This window comes from Dermacentor albipictus, chromosome 8 (assembly GCF_038994185.2).
Source record: "Dermacentor albipictus isolate Rhodes 1998 colony chromosome 8, USDA_Dalb.pri_finalv2, whole genome shotgun sequence".
NCBI classification, from domain to species: domain Eukaryota; kingdom Metazoa; phylum Arthropoda; class Arachnida; order Ixodida; family Ixodidae; genus Dermacentor; species Dermacentor albipictus.
The window spans coordinates 122,792,891-122,812,374 of NC_091828.1; the positions used below are offsets into that span (position 1 = coordinate 122,792,891).

Here is a 19,484-nt window from a genome sequence, read left to right on the forward strand (position 1 = left end):
CAAATTTTCACCGAATAAATATGTTTGATCAATTTCTCAAAGACAAAGTTGTAACAGGAGGCTTGTAGTGACCAAGGTGCTAGGAAAAATGGTTTTTGCAGGCCATGTTAAATCACAGCAGATGGTGCAGTGTCTCATTCACGGGGTTGTCGTCTTGGAAGATTCGATTAAGTTCCCGGTCAATACAGCACGTAAATTCGCAGTGTCCGAAGGAGGAAGGCCAAAGTTTATTCCGCTCATTAAAAACACACTGCTTTGAAAATGCCAATGCCTCAGTTTTTATAAACACGGGCTTTGACACTACGGCTTCTGGCACTTTATATGAATGCAACGTCATGTACCCCTTATTTGGTTAAATTCAAACAATAAGCGCCTTGTTAAAACTTTAGCGGGTGTTTCGAGTCATATATCATGTAAAAAGCCAGCAGGGAAGTCAAGACGACTCGCGCATTTGGAAAAGTAGGACTCAAAATCAAAATAAAGATATCAAGTGATATCTTGCTTTCATTTCTTCCATCTTTCTTCTTGGGCATCTTACTGAACTTTGTTCTTTGCTTGCAGATTAGCGCGCAGGCGGACAATGATACGCCTGCACACATCTCTGCTTTTATTTAAAGAGCTCTATCTTTTACGGAAAAAAAATTATATATTGGGCTTCATCTGCACAACGATACTGACGTGCCAGATTAACTTTGAGTTTCAGCAAGAGTCAACGTGCAATTCTGTGATGCTTGCCGTTTATTTCAACCAGTTTCTTCCTTCTTCCCAGTTCCGGAAAAGAAAGGGCCGAACAGAATGTATTGTGCAACAGCCTGTCGCGTGTTTGAATACCGCTCCGAAAATAGATTTCTTCAACCACAAAAATGGAATATAAATTTAACTTGTTTCACATCAAGACAAAATAAAGGTTATTGCAGAAATCGACGAAGATTATTCTGAAATAAGTGAACAGCTGACGCGAACGGCAGAAATAAATGAACACAGTAGCATTGCTTTTGATATGTATACCTAACGTCAATAACTGTGTTTAAAAATGGTCGCAGAATAGTCATCCTATTTTAATGCAGTTAGCATTTTTTGAGAAATTCAGACGCTTTTTGGCATGTATCTAACATCGCTGACATACATACCAAACGACCCAAGCATTTCACTAGGTTGCACCACTATGTATGAGCTGACGGCTGTTTAGCCGAGCAGACAATGTGGGCTGCCAAGTATGTTCCCAATTACACAACTTGCTGCTGGCTGTTTGACTATAAACACTATAAAATGGTATGTACTTTTCATTTTTGAAGGTCGCGGCGAGACCGAAGCGTGACGGTCGAAGCGTGGCGACACTGATATGACAACGACAGCGCACGTGCGCTTTACTGTCCACTCATTTACGTCACGGAGGTCAAATGCCCGTTCGCTTACTTGGAAACTGTTGTGATCAACCTGCAAAGTCTGAGAAACGTTCAAGTGTGCGTTCCCATGTCGAGATAATTGCCCTCTTCCCCGAAGGAAGGAACGAATTAAAATTATTCGAGGTCCTGCAGGCCACGAGATCTTTGGGCTCTCATGGAATAGGCGTCTCCCACGACGGAACCGGGAGGTTGAGTTTCCTGGCGGCGTCGTGGACGTGCTGGATGGCCCAGAGTTGGGAAGCGAGTTCTTCACTCCGGATTGCTTCGTCATACTTGCGCTTGTCCGGTTCGGAGTTTATGTGAGCTCGCGAGCACGGCCAGAGTAAATGGTAGACGTTAAGGGATGTGTTGCAATTGGTTCAATAAGACTTGTCGTAGAGCTCAGGAATGTAGTGGTGTAGTCTGTTTTGCGTGGGGTATGTGTCTGTAGAATTCTGAGTGTAACAGCAGCTTATCGACTGCAGAACCCGACGAAGGCACTGATAATTCCACAGGTTCCAAGTTTTCCAAGAAGACATCGACGACCGCAAGTCCCCGAGGGGTTAAGCTCAGGCATGTAGTGGTGTAGTCTGTTTTGCGTGGGGCATGTGTCTGTTCGTAGCATTCTGAGTGTAACAGGAGCTCGTCGACTGCAGAACCTAGCGAAGGCACTGCTACTTGCATAGGTTACCCAAGTATTCCAAGAAGACATCGACGACCGCAAGACCACGAGGGGTTAAGCTCAGGCATGTAGTGGTGTAGTCGGTTTTGCGAGGGGCATGTGTCTGTTCGTAGCATTCTGAGTGTTACAGCAGCTCATCGAGTGCAGAACCCGACGAAGGCACTGATACTTCCACAGGTTACAAGTTTTCCAAGAAGACATCGACGACCGCAAGACCGCGAGGGGTTAAGCTCAGGCATGTAGTGGTGTAGTCTGTTTTGCGTGGGGCATGTGTCTGTTCGTAGCATTCTGAGTGTAATAAGAGCTCGTCGACTGCAGAACCTAGCGAAGGCACTGATACTTGCACAGCTAGGTTACCCATGTTTTCCAAGAAGACGTCGACGACCGCAAGACTACGAGGGGTTATTTAAGGCCGTCCTGGCCCTCGTGCCGAGAAGAACCGCTCGAGACTCCGATAGTCAAAAACAATTACCAATGAAGTGAATACGTCCCTTTCAACTTTTTTCATCATTACGATGACCGCCTTCGTCGTCGTTTCTAGATTCTTGCAGTGAAAACCCACCTCACCCGGTCGAGATTGTATCAAAACCAACTAAGCTATGGGACGATCGCGAACTAAAGTTCTTGCTTTTGCGATGTCAAGCTTTCGGCCGCCGTTAGTGTTTGCGGCTAAGCGAACTTTGAGTTCTTTATACTTTCAGGTATTCGCTCATTGATTTCATATTGTGAAAATATTGAGTTGAAAGTAATTTACAGGCGCAGAAAACCATTGGCAAATTTGTTATTCGCTACTTTTACAGCCTGTACGTAGCGCGTTTGTACCCCCAACATGGCGATTGTTGAGACGATCGCAACGCTGGTGTGACGTGTACGTTTGGACAGGAGCAGAGCATTCTTTGCTGCAGTTGGACTTCAATTTCAGGTATTGCGTAGGCAAGGATATGATAAGATTCTGTCAAAACTGAACAAATCTTATGCTTATCAATGATCATACATAGAGCACACAAATGCAGAACACTGTAAATACTGCAAACACAGCAGCCAGTCACTACGCGAGAACAATATAATTGATGGAATTTCGTAAGAAAGCGTCAAATGGTCACGCATACGGCTTAGTAAAGGGAAAAACATTGTGAGGGGCGCGCTTTATTGGGTATTTTTGCTGGGACCTACATGAACTTGGCAACATCAGGTTGGTTTACTTCAGTGCCGGTCAAAAGCTGTAAAATTTGAAATGCAGAGTATCCCGAGTTACGAACTGAGCATGAAAAGCGGAAAGTGAAGCCTGCACATGTGCAAATAAGTAAAACATTGTTAGAATTATGTTTTGTACTTTGTGACGAGTGCTCGATTACCTTCTACGTGTTTTTATTGCGCTCCGTTGGTCAGGAAACAACGGGCGGCACAGACAAAATTTGGCTGATGGTCTGAATGCAGATGGCCTGAATAATAATTTTTAATAACTGTTGCCTCACTTCTTGACTTCCAGATTTCTAGGCTTTGTGGAATGCAAGGAAAAGGAAGTTAATAGGCAAGGACAAAATACAAGTGCCATCAACAAAGTAAACTATACAAAATACGGCAATATAGTGACTGCGACAGATAAGTGCGTTTTCAGGCAGTTGAGACTAGGAATATAGCGAAGGGCCTTTTGTACGCCGACCATTCGTGACGCGTTTCAGGCACACTTCGTATAGCCGCTGTGGGTGGCGTTTTTTCTGTCGCACTCGACCAGGGCAAACGTTTTCTTTTTTGACAATTTAGCAGATCAACGAATGTATAGAGTCCTTGAATATCACGTACTTCTACTTTAGAGAGGGATTGATAATCAAGTAGCTCCCTATCACACAGCAGTTGCCCGCTTCATCAAGGTCGATAAGGAATAAACATTGCAGCGCCGGCATCATTTGGGAATGTTCCAAATAGCTACGTGGTATGACACTTGTTTGTAGCCTTTTTGCAGCGTCTAGAAGTCATTCGACTTGCTGAGCTGCGTTTGCCTTTTTTCATGCCGAACTCTCTCGCTGCTTCATTTCGAAACGTGTGCTAATAGAGTGGTACAAATATTGTGAGGAATGATGTTTCTTTGAGGTTGTTACGTAGTTCCTAAACTTGAATCAAATGCCAAGCAAACAGTTGCTTTTAGAAACATGTTGCAGAAATGCCTCAATGGTGCAGATTCACCTAGTCGTCACAGGTGTGCCGCATATCAGCTCGACTTATATGCCACTGCAACGAGGGTCATACATGTCACATGTGCCACATGTGACACAACATAGGTAAGTATTTCTAAAACTAATTTTTGCTCCTTTGCATTGATAGCATAAGCATTTAGCAGACAGGATCGAATTGAGATATATATACCATCTATTGAAAGTTTGTCCGGCACTCAATACCACAGATCATTTGTACTGTGAGCTATCTTGCACAGAGCTATTTACAGCAGCTTTAACTGCTTAGAATAGAAAAACACTTTGTCTTGGAGCTGCTTCTTAGGGAGACAATGTACCTGGCAGAAAAGTGCAAAGAATCTGCCGGTAAGCCGGATTCATGTATAATATCATCAAAAAATAGCACAAAACCAAGCGAAGCTCTATGAAAAAACTAAAAAAGTGACATAAGACATGTTTATATGAACACGTCTTATGCATTGTTTGAACGTGTATAAAAGCAGCAGTGAGTTCGAAGCGTAGCTTTCAGTCCTGCATGAAATAACACTATGACGAAGTTTAACAGTTTGCAAATTCTGGTCACGTTGGCTGCTGTGGCGATGATTTTTTCAGCAATTGAAAACCAAGGCCTACGATTTGCCCTCGCTTCTCCATTTCCAGGGTGTTGTGGAAGCAAATCTCGTTCTAAACGTGACGGTTCGCCAAGCAAAGTACGAACATATAAGCCTCACTTCAATACAAGTGTTGGTAATAAACACGGTAGTCACATACTCCAAGGGCAACAGCGACACCGACGAAGTCTTAGAAGCCCAATTCCCAGAGGTAGGTAAACTGTTTTACTTTTTATACTTCATATACCTAATATGATTTCTTGTAATCAGTTTTTTCTTATACATAGTATGCGTAGACACTGTCTTCTGTGATTACCTTTTTCAACATCGCAAAGGACAAAGACGAAACGAGTGCACATACATAGCGATGAACTTACAGCTGGTTTTATTGAGGCGATTTCCCTTGCTTAAGTGCAGTGGCAACCAATCTCAAATCAAAATGCATAAAGATACACAAAATTGGCGCGAGTGACAGTACCTGAGCACAGGGCTACAGCGACACATGAACAGCTGTGCACGTGTTTCCTATTTATCTATTTATCTTTAAAACGCAGTACTTTTTCTGACCAATGCCTCCTTTACTAAATGCCTGCCGCGTGAGCCGCGAAGCTGGTTCCTGCCCCTCTCCTCTTTACTCTTCCCCACCGGGGTTAACCTGGGTCGGCTGCGAGCACTAGCTGCAGTGGGCGCTGCAAACCTAAATCACGTAGCCCTGCCTCCGAGATTTTAGCGGCGTTTGTTGCGATCCCGGAGGCAGGACCCGCGGTCTCTCGTCAAGCCATTGGTCGAGCGTGCGCCAGCCTGGTAATCGTCACTTCCTCCGCAACAGGAAGTGGGTCGGCTACGAGCGCCGTCTGTCCGCGACTACCCTGAACTACGGGTACCTCCGCTCCAATGGGAAGACTAGCGACGCGGCAGGCATCTAGTAAAGGAGGCATTGTTCTGACAGAGCTGTCGAGGCGGCGCTTACGCATTTGTCTTTGAATTTGTGGATTTCATAGGCTTCTATAATCTCTCTAGGGATTTTTGTGTTATTATCTCACAACACGCTGCACTGTAGCCATGTGCTCAGGTACTGTCATTCCCGTCAATTTTGTGCACTTTTATGCATTTTGATTTAAGATTGGTTGCCACCGTATTTAAGCAGTGGAAATCACCTCAATAACACCTGTTCTAAGTTCAGCGCTGTGCATATGTGCAGTCGCATCGCCCCTGTTTTTTGGGCCGTTGAAGAAGAATGTCACACCAACTTGGCCGAACTTCAACAGTTCTGTGATTACGTAGGACATGAAAAGGAAGAGTCAGTGAATTTCACAAAAGTGTATATTAATTCTCGGAATTGCAAGGCATCTTGTCATGAATCCAGCTAAAAAAAATTATATGTTCACCTTTTCTCTCCGCAAATATCCATCCCGTTTGTGAGATGGTAGGGCAAGTTTCAGAAAGCTGCTAGTGCACCCCGGTGCATTCTGCCATGGTTGACAGTGGGCTTGGAAAAAGTTTGTCTCTATTTGGCAGCCTAATCTTGCCGTCCTTCATTACGCATAAATACAGGGTGTCCCATCTAGCGTGAGCCTAGCTGCTAAAAGAAAACGACTAAAGAACACAATGCAATATGCAATTTTACGACCTACGGTGTTCATTCGTGACAACTCTGCTGAGCGGACACCTTCGGCATTATAATTTAATCTTGTGCTATATTTTTATCGTTTTTTTGTTGAACAGCTTGGCTAACGTTAGCTGGTACAGAATCTATACACGTTTGGCCCTCGTATTCTGAAATGTTTGTGGGAGTGTGAGGCACTTGTTAAAATCATTTTTGAGTCCGCAACACAAGTGTTGCCTAGCTTTTACTTTTGTGGCCTTTTCATTTGAGAAAATACAAAACAATACTCTATATGAAGATTTAACATCATTTCTCGACAATGCTTGTTTATAATTTTCATTAACGAGCATGTTCCCCAGGTGCCAAATATCAAAGGGAATCTTAATGTAATTATTGTTGTAAAAGATTGCCTTGGGACATGAAACAGTGACTTCACAACTACGAAGTACTACTAAATAATTCTGCACCTTGACAGCTATTTTCTTATTAGAATACCAACTTGAAGAAATTAGGAAAGACGCTACGCCATCAAATTCAGCCGTGAAATATTAAAGTCCGCTCAGCTTGCGGATGGTATGACTTGGCCTCGAAGAGTTTTACTGCGTCACTGTGAGCCGAGGTTACCATGCAACGCAATAATATGCCATTTTTATGATTTACTTATCTTTCTTTCTAGAGTTCAGCAAATGATGACATAATTCGTAAAATATTTGTAGCATTGATTCTGTTAACAGGACACACCAACTAAAATGCAGCAGTCTTTTTTTTTTCTCACCCGTTATATGTCGAATTACTTAAGCTACGAGTTTCTGCCGACCATCTACGAGCAACGCAAACTTAGAGGGCCATTGTTCAGTGACAGCTGTACAGATTAGAGACCAGATTTAAAATATACCCCAGAGATGGAAGCAGCCGTTAAAATTTGTTCCCTCTTTCGGGAATGTGTTTGAAGTGTAATCAGAAATTGCGGCAGAATTGTCTTAAAAATATGTTAAGCTCAAAGTTGGGGTGCTCGGCCTCATTTTGTTTGAGATCGCATTATGATCCACAACCCACACCGGTAAAAATGTTTTGCTGCATTACAGACCAAGACGCTGTAAACTTGAAATCTTCTTTTTGGAAAAATTGTTACATGTTTGAATGTGTTAGCTGTTCCGAGCTCGTTGCTCAGTTTCACGCCGTTGGCGTCGTTCCTATCGCTAGAGATAAGCGACAGAGGTGCTAGAGACGAAACAGGCGTCAGAGAATGCTCCCACCATTAGGAGAGGATAGCTCAATAACCTGACGCAAAACTCAGTTCCGCCGAACACCACAAGAGGGCATTCTCCTCCGCGTATCGCGGGTGACGGAACGCACCAACTGTGCTGCATTGTGGAAGTGTTTGACCCGGCGCAATCTCGCCTGGCCTTTTCCCACGTGCGGTGGTGGCGAAGGGAACGTTTGCGGCCGCTTCGTCGAATTGAGCATATTTCCGTTTGTGGGAACCTCGGCGATTGTGGCTTGATCGGCGCTGCTGGTTGTGCTACCTGTGCTACCGGTACATATTCCATTATTTCAGACTGAGCAGTGCTTAAGCACCCTCCCTCCTTCCCTCCCATCTAGTCTTCTATAATGTCTTGTTGGCACTGAGGGTACTGTGCTAAATAAATAGCGTGTAAAGCGAATATCTAAGCTTTCGCTGTGGTGCAGGCAACGTGCACTTTGGACGCTGGCGAGCACTCAATCATCATATTGAAGCATATAGTTCTTTAAACCCCACTGCTGCAAAACACATTTTTACACTGAATTGTCTTGAATGCAGCCGGACTTTCGGACTGCCAGGCAATTCCGCGAGCTCGAAATCAGACGCCAGAATATCTAACCTGCACCAAAGCTAACGCTTAGATACTCACATTACATAGCATTTTTTTAGCACAGTAGCCTCAGCGGCAGCAAGGCATTATAGTGGGCTAGCGAGGGAGGGAGGGAGGGGCTTAAGCGCTGCTCAGATTGAAATAATGGGATATGTACAGGCAGCACAGGATCAAAGCAAGTGTCAATCCCAAGCTTGTAGACAAAAAAAAAAAATATGCCAAATTACATTGAATAACACGCATGAAATATGGGATCCAGAGAAAGGAAGCACATCGTATGGTGTTAAACAACAAACATCAAATACTGATTCAAGAAGAAAAAAAGAGACATATGAACTTTAGCGAATTGTTTAAGAAAAGACCCATAAATCTCTCCTTCGTGCATAGCGTTCGCCGCTAGCGTTTCCAGGAAAGCATTACGGTTAGCTAAGGTGCAGTTGCCAGGAAACATGAAAAGCAGTTAGGGATCTTGGAAAGCTATCGCGTTTCACTCTTAAAGGCGAAGCTTACGCGTCCTCCAAATTTGTTCGTTTCATTCCTTATTGAAGGATACACTGCACTTGCCGACGCACCGTTCTCCGTTCTTCTTCATTGTGCATGCTGCATGGTATTCCATTTCCAACCTATACCTAAAGTGACGTTGGAATGCTTTTTCAACATGGTACGAAAACACGCTCGATCTGCAAACAATATGGCCATAAACAAGCCAAAGTAAAATTAAAGTGCTAGACGCAGCAGCGGAATAATATTTGCATATATATTGCATAAACGATTGCTCACTCTCGATTGTGAAAAAATCGACTAGAAAAATCAAGCGACAGTGTGTGGACGCCAGACAAGGGACTATTGTTCATGAGCATAAGTTACTCCCTATCGGAAGCTCGCACATGCATGGGCACCGCTCCAATATCCTTGCAAACGAAGAGTGCGACCATACCATAAGTGTGACCCTGCAATAAGACAAGTATAGAAATGAGCCTTAGGCAGGGAAACAGCCACAGGGAGGCCATGCCTATTCGTACTCCCCAGCTGGCAAGAAACGTTCACTTGAGGAAGAACGGAGAAAGTATACAATGCGTGATAACATTGCCGATATTTTTACGCCCTAGAATTATTTTTGAAAATATACTTATTGAAATGCTTTGCACTTCATCGTGCTATTAGGACTTAATAAATGCATTTAAAAGCGCTTATCATGGCATGTCCATCGAATATATTAACCCTTTAACTGGCAAGATACGAACGACTTCTCCAGAACATTTTTATTGCTTCATTTCTTCTTTATATGGCTGAAATAGACACCAGCTGAAATATTGAAATGTTTCTCTAAAAACTAAGCGAGATAAAGTAGATAAAAGGTATTGTTGATCAGCTGGTTGGAGGTTAATGTATGGTAAAAATCTTGCGTTTGGTACTTGCTTTGGCAAGGCCAATTCGTGTTCTCGAGATGCACCTTTATGGGGATCAAAAATAACAGGTTGCCTAAATAATGGAAGAAAAATCGCATTGGCGATAGTACGACCACCACGTGCGCTAAGAAGACAATGACGAAGTCTTCCAGTTTTGTCATCAAAACATCTAGTGCTGCTCACGACTGACGTTCTCGTGAATGCCACTGTTAAGCAGACACGTAAACAGATGTAAATGGAGAGGCACAGACTAATATTTAGATTTGTCTAGCTTTTGCATATGTTTTTGTTAGGTCAACAATATGGTTGAGCTTCCCGTTAAAGGGTTTAAGGGAACAAAACTATTTGTTTCTAGTTTTGGTACCAGTTGAAAACATTTAGTGTTGCAACACCACATCAGGAAAGGGACTCTTTCTTACCGTAGTAGGGCACCACCGCTACTCTAGGGAAGAAGCTTTCTTCGTGGAGAGCTCCAAAAGACTTCCCAGCACCTCAAACACTGCCACACCTCCACCATTTAAGAATGAACCAGTGATGCAATTCGCCACCCTGCGTTTTAACCTATCCCATACTAGACCTTCTGGGGTGAGAAACGGAACAAGAAGTAGTCTGAAATTCAGCCATGCGCGAGTTTACCCGCTAACCCTAACAGCTTGAATGAAGAGCTCGGAGCGCTTTCACCTCGCTGCGTTAGGTGCCACGTGAATCGCTGCAAAGCTGTAGTAACCCACCGAGAACCCGCCGTGGTAGCTTAGGACCTAAGGTGTCACGATTTTAACTGGAGAACGAAATATTCGATTACGGCCACGGCGGCAGCATTTCATTAGGGGATAGTTGCAAAAACGCAACGTATTCTTTAATTCTTTTTAACCTTATAAGGGGAATTCGAGCCTGAATGGCTGGCTATGTCAAAATATTATCCAATAAATACAGATACAGCCAGGCTATAACACTGTCGAAACAAGTGCAAAGCGAAATACACTGACGCTGACCAAAAAAAAAAAAACTAAGTCTGTGGAGAAGGGAGAAACACATAAAGAAAGGAATATGTATATCAGTACGTGTAATCACACAAGCTCTGCTAGAAGGAATACTGATGTTCAGTATAGCGAACAAGTCCTTTAACCAGCGCGCTTGAGGACGTGCCGATTGGGCACACGGTCTTTGGCACTGCGAAAGTACCTGCTGTGTGTATTGGATGACGTTCAACGCCTAAACACCGTGTACACTTCACAGCCATTGCAACTTTTATATGAGCGCGCGCTAAGGATTGCGCACTTACTTCCTTCATATTTTCTTTATAATTATTCAAGGTAATACACTGAAACAGAGTCCTTAGTGAAAAACAACATAGCTTTATATTGCTGATTTCTATAACTCTGTTGACCAATCATGACGTAGAGGTTTCAACATTGACTATCGTGGTTTCAAAAATCGAGGGGAAATATTTTCCTAAGCTCATATTAAATTCTTGGTGCTTTCTGTGCACTTGCCTTTCGAATGAAATTATGAAGAATAAATGCACTGCTTTTGCAGGATGGCGCCGTGGATTGTTACCCACTCAGCTGCTATCAGATCGTCGTGCTACTGTGTGATCTCATAGAATATTTCAGACCGTGCAGGTTTGCGAAACGTGCTGATAATAAAGTTGACAAATTTTGCTTGAAGTATTTCTTGCAGCATTAAAAACAATTCATCAGCCCTTCCATTCTGTGAAGAAGGACGAGCAGCGAAGCTGTGGTGTGTTTTCCCTCAATTGACGCATCTATGTAATATAGGTATTATTATTATTATTATTATTATTATTATTATTATTATTATTATTGCTGTTGTTGTTGTTGTTGCTGTTATCACCGTAAGGTCGCCTAGGCGACCGTGACGTGGATGGATGGATGGATGTTATGAGCGTCCCCTTTGGAACGGGGTGGTGGGTTGCGCTAGCAAGCTACGTGTCCGCACCAGTTTTCTTCTGCTAACGGCCGCGCGAGGGAATCTGTAGCAAAGGAGTGACGAATCGCTTCAGCGCCCCCCCTCCCCGCCGAAAAAAAAGAAAAAGAAAAGAAAATCCCCCAATGACCATTATTTGCTAAAAAATAGAAATAAATTTACACGTGCCGGTTTATTACTTCTGTATTATTGGCTTCTATAGGAAGTGCAATAATCGACGCAGGCTTTTACTGGCTTACTATAAAAAAAATTCTTACCTACTGTTAGGTGGTTGTAGACAAGCTAAAGCATTTAATTTTTCCCGGAATTCGCGCCTGTGGACTATACAGCATGTGCGGACTATAGTCTGGAAGATACGGTATAGGGGCACTTAGACCAAGTGGATACCTGGATGGTTTAGTTATGCGCGCGCACTGCAGTACAGAACAATTGTCATGAGTTATTCAGTGATTTTGAATTGTTTCGAAAAGAATAGCTTGCCAACGCAGAGTCGCTTAACACCAAGACAATAGTTCCGCCACGAAAAAGAACACGATCAGTCGGATTGCTAAAAAAAAAAAAAATCCCCTGAAATATGTAAAAGAAACCGATGCTGTATATATATTGTTTGAATGGGGATATAAGTACTGGCCATCACTAACTCTAGCTCTCAGATTTCCGTTATCCTTAAACATGGCTAAAATTACCATTTTCCACATTGTGGCCACTTTCGCTGTTATGGCCGCTATTCTTTCGAATAGGCAAAATCTGAATACCCCATTTGCCCTTGCTTCTCCGATTTTTGGATGTTGTGGGAGAAAACATCGTGAAAAACGTGGTCCTATGAGAAATCATTCATTACCAGTGTATTATCCTCACCCAGCTCCAGGTCCACGGCCAAACAATCCTTACTTTGCTCAAAAACCAAGTGCAGATAGAAAAAGCAGCCGTATTAAAAAAGGTAGGTAATTTGTTTTTTTAACTTTGCGTACCTACGTTATTCGTCTAAAACTATCGCCAGACTGTTTCCTCGGCCTATAGCATGGAAAACAAATAGCGGACGAACCTCGCATACATCACGTAACAGTTAACGTAATTTGAGAGATACCCTACTAAGAAGTTAAATATGAGAAATTTAATCAGTAATAGTATATCGTAGACTGTTGCATGCTCCCCCGCATTATTATGTAGGCTCCTCATGTTTGTTATCCAGAAAAGAGCAATTCTAGAAAGTCCTAGTTCCTTTAAGCCTCGCAGTTCCCTTACAAAAATATCCGCTTACTTGGTCATAAGTGACTGAGTAAAGGCAAGGCGCAAAAGACCATGACTGAAAAAGCACGCAAACGACAGGACCAGCGCTGGTCCTATCGTTTCTGTCCTTCTTCAGTCCTGGTCTTCTGCGCCTTGCCTTTACTCATTCAAGCATGAACCAACTAGCCCAAGCAAGAGTTTTGCTTGGTCATAAGGTGTGTTTGCTCAATCTTGCCTTCCTGAATGTTTCCTAGCCAAAATTTGTTTTCGACGTCACTTATATGCATATTTTGTCTCGTCTAAAGGAGAAAGTAAAAAAAGAAAAGGGAGTAATTTATGGATGCCTTTCGTCACGAGTTTCGGATAATATTAGCACAGTAGTATGCTGCTTTCGAGAAATCCACTTACTAAATTCGAAGTCTTGAAAGCGTGATATTTGGTCATAAGTTATTTAGACGCTGTCGCATGGCGCCTGTTTTATTGAGCCGACTATAGGCTTCTTGTCACTTTATGTTAATGTACCCTGTCTGAGGTCTCAGAGATCTGGGAAAGAGGCCGAACTGCAACAAGTCGCCGCATGTGCAAACACCCAAAATTTTGTGGAAAGCCAATTGTGTGGGGCATCAGCTCTAGAAAAACTATGTAGTCACATTTGCTGGAACTGCAAATATTCGCTTCAGCGTTTTGGGGCACTGTGATTATTGTAGAAATCACATGACGAACAGGATAAAAAGAAAGAAAGAAAAGCACATCATCCTTTTATTACCGCGGCAGCACCCACAGGCTCAAAATAAGGCTTGTAGCCATGCGTTCGGCCTTTGCTTTTTCTTATAAAGCCTGCAGTCAATGCCGAGGCATAGTCGGGAACACAAATTCCATGGGGGCGAAATGCGAAAAGACCCGTGCACTTAGATTTACGTGCACGCTAAAGAACCCCAGGTGGTCAAAATTTCGGAGTTCTCCACTACGGCGTGCCTCATAATCAGAAAGTGGTTTTGGCACGTTAAACCTCATAATTTAATTTAATTTAAGGCGGATTCTAATTCTTTGCTTCACTGTTTAACCTATGACAACCTTGTCCATTACTGCCACTGGGGCTGGAACTCTTGCCTTTGGGGCAATATTCGTTGGAAGACATACACCAAGTAAACCAGGTACTAGGTAAATCGCTACCAGGTAAATATACCTGGTAGCGAAGCTTCCATAGGAGCCCATACGTTCAAAACATGGCGGTCCATCGGTGGTTCATGGGGCTTAGTGCCATCTGTATGTGGTGGGAACACTTCCGGCGGAAGAAAAAATAATGTGACGCCATGTCCGTTAAAAGCAGAAGTGACGTCATTTTGTTTTCGAAGGCGCGAAATTTGTTTAGTTGGCCTGCTTTTGGAGCTATATATTCAAATGCCCCGCCATTCGACTTGATGGGCGTTTCGAGCTGCAGGAAAAGCCAGCCATACGGTTGTCGAAATCGCACCCCTGCACTAAACATACTTTCTTTGGAGGCCGACGAAAGCTTTAGGTGTAGAGTGCTGATCCTATCGTCGGACGCCAAGCTCGTCGGCCAGCGCAGTCCCACGAAAACAACTGCACAATTATCTGGCGGTCGTAACTCGCTACTTGTGACTGATCAGATTAAGAAGCGATGAAGCTACCCGCTTCACCAAATTCAGACAAACTTCGACAAGCAAGAAAGTGCAAACTCTGAGTGGGGCGTATTTCAACAGGTGAACTTTACGAGCGCGCCTTTCTGCCCATTTCAAGACGTGCATTGCATTGCGAGTGATAGTGGCGTCAACGCCCCCTTTGACAATGGGCGCCGAAAATAAATGCATTTATTAATAATAATAAAATTGAATAAAGTTCTATTTTTTTAACTCGTCACGAATATATAAAATTGACCAGGAATTTTACTTTCGTTGAATGAATCTAATTGTGTCTCGCTTGAATTAAAAAAAAAATGCTTTTTTCTTTCCCAACGTTTGTTCCCTTCAAACATACTCGCGCTTCAATCGCTGCTCCCATAACCCCCCTTGCTGATGTCGGTGACAATCTGTACTGAACCGCTTTTCGCCCGAAGCTTCGCAACCTATTTGGATCGACCTTGAGTACACTCTGAGCACAGCGCTATTGGGCACCAATTGCTAAAACGTTTGCAGAGGTTAGTGCGCCATGCATTTTATGACAGCGCTGATGGGATTTAATCTTGGACGCCACAGAGGGCAATACTGAAGTGACAGAAATGACGTTGCATAAATCGCAAAAAAAGAAAAAAGATTTTCTTGAGAAGACGGTGTTCATTCTCAGATCCTGTTTCTCACGCCGCACATTGATTCAGACCCGTAGAAAGGGTTAAAATCACCTGTTACTGTAAAGCGCTTGTCCTACAGTGTTTTGTGTGTTCTCATTATGCATCGCCCTGTCTTAGTGATACATGCACGAAACGGTTCATTTTGCATCACTGCTGAAGTGAGCGATCATCTTGGTTTTTTTATTTTCGAATAATACGTATTCACAGTATAGTGAAATAACGACTAATTTCAATAAATCAATGGGTTCGTTCACCATACATACCCTGCATTGTCATGTGGGCTAATAGCCGTCATTGCAGCCCTACTGGGTCCAGATGAGCATTCAGAGCTGTTGTTAGTTTCAATATTAGTTTCAGTTAAAATTCTAAGCAAGTATTTTATTACGTTACCACGAGCAAACACACATTCTTGTGGACTACACATGCATCCTATTAACGATTATCTAAATTTAGAATAAAAAAAAAACAAGAACAGGAGAGAAAACTTTGAGGAGCAGCCACTGAGAAGCAGCACATTGTTTTTAGATCACATTACTTTTCCGGCGACTCTGCGGTTGTCGATTTAGTAAGGCTCAGGAACTGGTACGAAGAAAGTTTTCTGGATGCAAGTGCCCGCACCTTGCGCAAGGTGCCTTGCGCGTTGACAACAACAGGCTTTACAACAACATCCTGCCGGGGGCCGTGTCGGGCTGGTAGGATGAGCCTAGCAGACGAAACTTGCAGTTCGAGGGGACTACGTGCGCATGCGCTACTTTTGCTGATCTTGTTGTTTCGCGTCTTTAGAAGGCGCTGGTCGGCTGGCCAGTCGACAGTCGCGCGGTACTATTAAAGAAGCGGTCAACTGTACATGCTACTTGAAGGCAGCAATCGGATTTCTTTCGCGTGCAAAGAAAGGCGCACCGACACAGCATTTCTGGGCAATATACTTCCAGTCACAATAGGGCTTGCTCGTTGCAGCTTTTGCCAAGTATCTTCGCTTCCCGAAACAATGCCTCACAACCGCAAGAGTAATAAGTGCTCCTGCAACACCGCGCGTTCTTTCTTTAAAATGCTGACGGCGTCACCTCGGTATCGATCGTCAACACACCTTGCATAAGGTAGTTAAAAACACCTTGCAGCCTCAGGAATATGATTCTTCCCACAAGACAATCGTATGTCGTAGACCACTTCGCAAGTCAACCTCACAAAGGGCGGGAAAAATTTTTTTTTGGAATCTCATTTTTTTATCTCTTGCTGCAGCTATAGGAGGACAAAGACTGGTAAGCTTGTTGAGGGCAGAAAATAGCCTGGCGGCATCGGGCCTGCTGGCCAGTGTTTTGATGGTAATTATTAAATTATGAAATTATGAGATTTTACGTGCCGAAACCACTTTCTGAATATGAGGCACGCTGCAGTGGAAGAAGCCTTCGCCTGGAAGCTTTCGGCGACCGCACATTTGTGTGCTTACAATGCATCTCACTTTTGCTCATCGCTTCCCGTGCGGGCACCATAGTCACGAAAGAACGTTTCATTTAAAAAAAACATTGACGCAAACATTGAAAAATAGACTGACTGTTCGCCGTTAGACTTGTATATTCGTCAGCCTACATGGGCCGATCGGAGTGTAGACAGACTCAGCGGGTGCTCCAGGCCTGACGTTCCGTGGAAGGGTACGATCTCGACGTGGGTGCCTGGTGAACGCTTGGGTGTGTGTAGGGTAGTATAATTAGAAAAATCGTCGCACCTCCGAAGTAACGCCAGTTTTGTTATCGGTACGACAATATCGATCAGTGGCGGGCTTCCTGGTGTCCCTTTGAACGCGTCGAAATGACTGTTGGGTTTGCTTATTGCGTGCCGGCTCCCCAACAATGCGACAACTCGCAGTCATCAGTTGCGTCAGCGTTTACAAATAAATATAAAACCGCAACCACAACACATCACGCATACTGAGAACTTAAGGAGTACGGTGAACGTGTACGAAATGTAAACATGCACTGCTGCTGAGTTATAAACCCTCGTTTACGCCGCGTGAATTGACATGGAAAAGAAATAAAGAGCTACTAAAACGAATCTTTATCTGCGTTTAAGAATGTTCGTTCGTGAACACAGCCATGCGCAGTGCTAAAATGGAAATGCGAGAAACAAAAGTGATCTTCATTGTGACATACGCATGCATAAACGGAACACCTCAGAAACCTTTATACCAAGCAGCGACCCGAAATAGGCTTTTATGACCTCAAAATACAGCATAATTTGGAACATGACACTAGTATCTCTCTATAAAATTGTATCAAGCATTCAATATTCATTGGCGCCTACTCCTGGCGTACTGCAACTAGTGCGGCACAAAATGCAACCAACGCATTTTCAAGTACGAGGAAGCAAACTCCAGAAACAACTTGCCTGCTTAGGGCACATACTGCATGTAGTGCACCCCAGCGTCACAGCCGTAAAGCCAGCGTCTCGTCCAATGTGTCCAGCTCTTTTCGAGTGACATTGCCGGTGTCCCAGTGACCTCCAGCTACCGTCAGAACCCCCAGATAGATGTATTGTAAAAAAAGACGCTGGTTTTACGCTTGAAGGCACTGGAAGAGGCGGGTTTTGCAATATGGATGCCACAGTCACCGGAAAGATAGAAGCTTTAAAAATCATCACTTGAAGTGCTAATGTTCTCATTCCTTGCATTGCCAGAGCTTTGAAATAGACGGTTTAAAAGGAAAGCATTTACAACGAATAAATGTGTTTCCATTGCAGCAGCCCCTCCAAAACCACCGAGACGGAACCGGCCACATAAAGTTCAGCAGCCCCATGTGCAAGTGGCCCGCCAATCTTAGAATATCCGCTACGGAATTCCTCGAAGCAGATTAAAAGCTGAAAATAAACAGCAAACTATTTTGGTGCCTGATTGGTAAATTATTTGCTGGTCATACTTATGTGTTACGTGCATTACGTATACAGTGTTATAGTGTTTTACTATTTAGCATTATAGTTACATACGGGTAGTCTCTTTGCTAGGACGGACAAATGCGTCATGCATCATTCACAGAGAAAAACAACGAATGGCCTGTAGTGCGCCCACTTTTGCATTCTGGTGTTTTAGCATGAAGGTCACTTTTTGTTCACGTATTCTCAAATTTTTTTCCTTCGTCAGCGTTGTTGGGGGGGGGGGGGGTTAACGTACGCCGACAACAGTAAAGCTGCTTTGATCGGCCCACAAGACGTAATCTATAGCTCTGCATCCGCTTGGACTACTTCGACGTCTTTAAGAGAGGATAGTTAGGAAAAGACCTTAAGAACGTTTTCCTAATTTTTCTGCTGAAGATGATTAATTTATTGAGAAACGTATTCGCCAGATTTCATGTCGAAACGATTACCTGCCCGCTAAGATATCGGATTAGCTTAATAGCAATTTGACCGATCTCTTTCTTCAAGATAGTTAGAAACATGTGAAAAAAGTTTTTTTCTTGCTTTTACACGCGAGATTGGAGGATTTATCAACGATTTCAGTTTTTCACAGTTTTCAAAACTTACACGAACTGACATTACTGACGACTAGTGGTAGCGCGCTTGTTTGTGCCATGGTGATTTATTTCGTCGTGGTTGTAATTTTGCAGGCCTTGAAAACAGGAATGCCTGGAAACGAAGTCTGTGGGGTGAATTGGTGCATCATTTGGTGTCGAGCGGAAATACGGGCGGGAAGAAACGAAGTGGACAGGACAGACGGTTATGATTGCCTCATTTGCTATTTACGTTGAAGAAAACTCAATAATATTTGATGTGCAAACAAGATACATATGCGATATAGAAGAAATGGGGCAGATATTGCGGGAGACACCTTCTAGTCATCGACAACAACGTGGTCAACCGCCCTCTCAAGTTCGAGCACCACGAAGATCACTAGTAGCTCGCTCGAATATTCAACAGTAATTCAATAAAGAAAAGCTACAGAAGTAAGGATTTCACAGAAGGAGCGATTTCACAAATAAATGACTGGTAAAAGCTCTGAAAAATTACGGCTCTGATAAATTTTCGGCTTGATAGCTAACATAGTAAAAAAACACAAAGAAACAAAGAAAGAACACGCTTTCCGGGAAACCCTGTTTTGGCTGACAAAATGAACATTATCTCCGCAAGAGGCAAAACTTCGAGTGCGAGATTCTGCCCCATCATTATAATTTGCCCCATGGATCTACGCGAATGAAAGCAATTATGTTAATTGGAACAGATCTTTCAAATAAAAAAAATTTTCTTTGTCAAATTGCACTTACACGGGTATATTAATGTCGAAAATTTTCATTTCAAG

General features: G+C 43.3%; 1 long non-coding RNA gene across 1 annotated transcript; it reads left to right on the forward strand.

Moving 5' to 3' along the window:
* The first annotated feature begins 12,305 nt into the window (after positions 1 to 12,305).
* Positions 12,306 to 19,174, forward strand: LOC135912988 (uncharacterized). Its single transcript, XR_010567864.2, has 3 exons — positions 12,306 to 12,604; positions 17,936 to 18,089; positions 18,796 to 19,174. It is a non-coding gene; the product is annotated as an uncharacterized lncRNA (long non-coding RNA).
* Positions 19,175 to 19,484: the final 310 nt, after the last annotated feature.